Source organism: Gracilinanus agilis, chromosome 4 (genome assembly GCF_016433145.1).
Source record: "Gracilinanus agilis isolate LMUSP501 chromosome 4, AgileGrace, whole genome shotgun sequence".
NCBI classification, from domain to species: Eukaryota; Metazoa; Chordata; class Mammalia; order Didelphimorphia; family Didelphidae; genus Gracilinanus; species Gracilinanus agilis.
The window spans coordinates 442,645,584-442,651,348 of NC_058133.1; the positions used below are offsets into that span (position 1 = coordinate 442,645,584).

Genomic DNA, 5,765 nt, shown 5'->3' on the forward strand with positions numbered 1-5,765 from the left:
CTTAATCCTTATCACTTTGGGGATCAGCTGTTTTCTGTCTCCATTTTTTGGATGCAGGGATGTGCTAGTAAATGTTTAACAATCAGATTTCTGAGAAAAAATGAACTTATGACACCCTTTTAAGTTTATTCTGCATTATTAACATTTTTCTTCATCATTTTCTTTAGACCAACAATAATATAAATCAAGCCCCTATTTGTAGCATTTACCAGTTTCTGAAAATTTGAAGTGACTCCAGCATAACCCATCTCTATAGCACATTTTAAAAGTTGTCTTCCATCATCTGGAAACTTACGGAGCTCTATTTCAATCTGTTTCTTTGGAATAGGTTGAGTATTGATGGTGGACGACTCTTAATACTTCCAGATCTTTCTTTCAGAACATCTTATAATCACTTTCTAACAAAATAAATACCCAAGACAAAAATATATTGACATACAATAAACTTGGTGAGCCAGGATTGGAGTCAGGAAAACCTAGATTTAAAACTTAACTCAGGTTCATACTGACTGTGAGATAATGGGCAAATCACTTAAATGCTCAATGCTTAAAACAACACTTTAAGACTACAAGTTCCCTGGCAGTAAAATACCACAGTGGATAGAGTGCCAGGCCTAGAGTCAGGAAAATCTGGGTTCAAATCTGGCCTCAGACACTTACTAGTTGTGTGACCCTGGGCAAGTCACTTAACCCTGATTGCCAGACCTTGCTTCTCTTCTGTCTTCACTAAGAGGTGGAAATAGCATGCAATATTCTTTGGTTTTACCAGTTTGGAGAAACCATGCCTCACTAATCATACCTCACTTGTGGCCTCCCACACACCTTTATTAAAAACAAAATCTAAGCAAGAAAGTGGTCTGTATTCAACAGCACAAAAAAGGGTCATTTGTAAAGAGTTTTCTTAAGATGTCTATAACTTCTCATTTGAACCCAAATCCTTCCATCCCACAACACCCCAATCAGAGTCTTAATGTTCCACAATGGGAACTGTATGCCCTAAAAATAATTATATATGAATGAATACTTCCTAAAGAAGGAATTTTAGCTAGAGCAGGACAACTGGAACTCTTACCTAGAGAAGCAAATTTAGAGACAACTAAGAGCAATCTTTCAGCAATTCATGGAAACAACAGAGCTGATGACTTTGGCACCTAGTTAGCAAGGATAATGAGTCAAAATTAATCTACTTATAAGGAGCTGGCAAAGCATCTTTTTAAAAATATATAGATTTTATTTTCTTGGTTACATGGGATAATTTTCCACAGACATTTTCTGAAGTTTTAAGATCCAAAGTGTCTCCCTCCCTCCCTTTCCTCTCCTCTCCTGGAGACAGTAAGAGATTTGATTTGGGTTATAGGAATATTATCATGGAAAACATACCCCCATGTTGTTCATTGCTGTAAGAAAACTCTTATAAAAACCAAGACCCCAAAATATAAACTCAAATAAAACCAAATCAAAAAATATTATGCTTTGATTTGCCTTCCAAGTCCAATATTTCTTCCTTTGGAAGAGGATCACATTCTGTGTCATAAATCCTTAAGGACTGTTCTGGATCATTGTGTTGCTAAGAGTAAGTCTTTCACAGCTGATCATCCCACAGTATTGTTGTTATTGTGTACAATGTTCTCCTGGTTCTGTTTGTTTCACTCTGCATCAGTTCAATTGGTCTTTCCATCTTTTTTTTTTTCTGAAATCATCCTGTTTACCATTTCTTATAGCACGATAATATTCCATCACCATTATATATCACAATTTTTCAACCATTCCCCAATGGATGGACATCCCCTCAATGTCTAATTCTTTGCCACCACAAAAAGAGCTATATATATCTTTTTTTTTAAAATGTATTCCAAGATTTATTTATTGCATTTCTAAAGTGCCTTTCCTCCACAGAGTCCAATCACTGAAGCAGGATGTTAGGTACTGCTGTGTTTTCCTGTATGAGCCCCAGTTCTTGGGGACCCTGAGGATGTTAAATGTGTCCTGGAGCTTGCATGAACTCAGTGGGGGTGGAGATACAATCCCAGGAGGAGAGGACAGGATGATATTCATCATTGCTGGAGGACCACTTCTAGGGAAATTAAAATAATTGCCAGAGACTTCTTCAGCTACTAGATGGGAAGGAAGAGCTCTAGGAAGTTCTGGAACAGGCTATAGCTTAATTCCAGGGTCCATGGTTCCTTAATTCCCCTTTTCTTCTGGCTGCTTGGGATCTTCCTTATTTCACATTAGACTTGAGGCCATTTACAATCGATTTGTTGAAGGACTTCTCACAGCCATTTCTGCAACTTGCTTTATAGCAAACTGGATGAAATTACACTGCTGCCTCTGTACAACCTTTATCCTTTGGATATCACCAAACCAGAAAAATGAGTATCGGAGATCAGTTTCACTGATTTTATCTCCCAGGCCACTAATATGTAGTATGGTAACAGTTTTATGGGACAGCTAGGTGGCACAGTGGATAGAGTCCTATGCCTGAAGTCAGGAAGATTCATCTTTCTCTGTTCAAATATGGCTCCAGACACTGACTAGCTGTGTGACCCTGGGCAAATCCCTTAACCCTGTATGCCTCAGTTTCCTCCTCTGTAAAATGAGCTGGAGAAGGAAATGACAAAACCATTCTAGTATCTTTGTGGAGAAAACCCCAAACGAGGTTACAAAGAGTCATCAGGACTGAAAAATGACTAAACAACAAATGGTTTTAGGAATGCCAGACAGGGCATTGGTGAAGTCCATTTTAGAAGCTACAGGATCATAAATACCATAATAACAGTCTTTAATGCTTTGATGAACGAATGGACTCTTTTCTTTTCTTCTCTTTTACATTCTTTAGCTCAGAAGGAACAAATGCAAGGATAATAAGGAGTGGTCCACACCAGTTTGAGCAGCACTTCACTGGAAGCAGTATCTTTCCCAAGGACACCATATGGTCAAGTTACATCAGAGTTAGGAATTTCTCCCTCAACGCTCTGGTGTAATGTTCTTTGTTCACATCAGACTTAGACATATCATGCTTAGAGGGGACGGAAGTCCTCTGTCACACATTTGAATGGGGAAGCTATATTCTAGTCTCAAAAGGCAGTTTTGATAAACATTTTGTAGCTTGGTGCAGGTTTGGTGCACTTCAGTCTTCTTAAAATGCATGCAAACTGGGGTCATCAGTGGAACACTATGAATTTCCTGGCACAAATATTTCATTCTTTTCCACACTTCTCTTTAGTCATCCAGATGTAGGAATTTCTCTAAGGAGAGCCTGACCCAGACAAGGAAACTCTGAGGCTTCCCAGTTCTACCTGTTGTAGGTATAGAAGCCCAAAAACATCACCAACTTGGAAGTGGCTGTGGGTGGGTGGGTCCTCGGGGCAGGGTGCTATGATCCCAGCAGCCTCTGCCATGAGTAACTCAGCTCTTGCTTCCTCTGGTCATAGAGACACTTCCCTCCACACCCACTCCTTCCTCCCAGCATCCTAGAGTGTTGCTCTGGCAACATGTTTCCTAGGATACGAAGCTCAGGATGGTGGGAGAGTCTCTTTTACATCCTCCCAGGTCTCAGCCCAGGAAGATGGAAGGACAGAGATCCTATGTGTGATGATGAGTTGGATAAAATAAATCTCAAAAAGGATCATGGGCCAAATATTGAGGGAGGCAGGGGTGGAGTCAGGGCATTGCCAACCATAAGTCTGAGCATTCAGCACAAAGCTGACCAGCCGCCTGATGGAGGCATCTTAATGAGAGGGTTGTTTTTACTACTTGCCCAAGTGCAAAAATTCCTAGTTATTGGCTCTCCTAATTTTCATTCTGTTAAAATCATGGAGTTTTTGAAGATTGCCCTAGTTAAACATATCGTCAAAGCAGACAGGAATCAAAGGGCTATTTCATCCAGAATTTTTAATCCTGCAGGTAAATCTCATGTAATCATAGGAACAAAAGCAAGTGAGCCATTTTACTTGCCCTCCTTTGATCTAGCTGGGTAGAATTCATTGCTGCATTTGAATCTCATGTTGTGGCTTTTCTCAGACCTCTCAGTCTATGTCAGAAAAATCAATAGCATCCCTGTCCCCTGATTGCTCTTAATATGTAAATACAAAACAACATTTTTGCATTTAGCTTCAGAACTAGTGGCATTTTAAACTCAGTTTAGGGATAAGAATAAACCAATAATATCAAGGGCTGACTCCTTTATATTTATTAACAGAGTTGCAAATGATCCAGTCTCAGACTTTTGATAAGTTTCCCCAGAAGAAATTGTTTCTGCCTCAGAGATGATTATAAATGCAATTCACCTAGGTCTTATGGGTGACAAAGCTTTAATTAGCAGGACATTGTTTCCTAATGTGATTTCACAGTGGGAAAAACAGAAATGTAGATCAAAATATACTTTTACAAATGCCAATTTTAATTGCATTACTGATGGTTTGTAGATTTCTAAGTACTCTATGTACCTTGCCATGTAATACTGCTCTACCTGAAAAATGAAGTGTGAAACACTAATAATAAAAAGAGGACATATCCTGTCTAATAAAACACCTTTCAATCAGAGGAGGAAATATACTTACACCATATACCATCTCATTCGTTGTTGACCTCATGTATTCATTGTTCCTTCATAACATCAAGTACCCCATAAACATAGTAATGTTCAGTAATTCTCTGCTGCTTGATTCCCTAGCAGAAAACATTTGATTAGAGCTGCATTGAAAGATAAGTGATTTGCCTACTTGCCAGTGAACCCCTTGAGACATGGATAAAAACTTAGCCCTTCTCTTCTCATACCTTGGTGGTAATGAAAATCAGGCTTCCTATTTCTAATTTGGGGACCTTTTAGAGTTCAATAGTTGTGAAAGGTATCATCTCTCTTTCACTTATTAATTCTTTTGCTCAGAAAATTTCCCTCAAGAACATTTTCCTCCCAGTTCTGTTCTTTAAGCACCAAATCGGCACACTGAATCACATTGCTCCATAGCTATATCTTACCTCATTCCAGAATGCTAGCAGATATTAACTGATTCAGCCATGCTTAGTACTTTTGTCCCAAGTACTTACTGAAACAACTTTCACTCACCCTTTTCCAGAGGTGACCCTTAAGGCACAGTGAGGTTAAATAGTTTCTCCAGGGTTAGTCAACAAATCAGTTGGAGAGCTGAGTTCAAACCTAATAATTTGACTTCTCAGTCTGTATCCCTAAGGACCACCCTGATAAAAATAAGAACACACACACTTCCCCAAAGAGTTGAATGGAGCCTCTCTCTCCTCCTCTGTCTTTCTGTCCTTCCTCTCTCTCTCTCTCTCTCTCTCTCTCTCTCTCTCTCTCTCTCTCTCTCTCTCTTTCTCTCTCTCTCTCTCTCTTTCTCTCTCTCTCTCTCTCTCTCTCTCTCTCTCATAATAGGGAAAGAAATTGAAGCAAAAATGATGCTGTTTCAAAATGACAGTTTTAATTTTAATTTTAAAATATAGCCTCAATACTCCAAATGAAATGCTTATTTGGACAACATATCTTCACTCCATTATAGTTCTGCTGTGTCCTTGCCTTTTCAACAGGGCATGTTTCAGTAAATTTAGATGTTTGCCTCAGTCACAGGGAAAGGGAGGCATTTTATGCTTCTAGTAATACGTGCAATTTGCTCTTTGGACAGACCAAGTATTCCATATTTTTGTTTTCTCATTTGTTCGGCTTTTTAAAGCTCTCCTCTCTGAAGGAAGCGTCTTACTTCCCAGTCGCTGTAAGTTTTATGACTTTTTCTCCCCATTTCTTGTTAATT

General features: G+C 39.0%; 1 pseudogene; it reads right to left on the bottom strand.

Annotated features, from left to right (window-relative positions):
- Window positions 1-1,919: 1,919 nt before the first annotated feature.
- On the bottom strand, window positions 1,920-3,401 carry LOC123246684 (annotated as a pseudogene).
- Window positions 3,402-5,765: the final 2,364 nt, after the last annotated feature.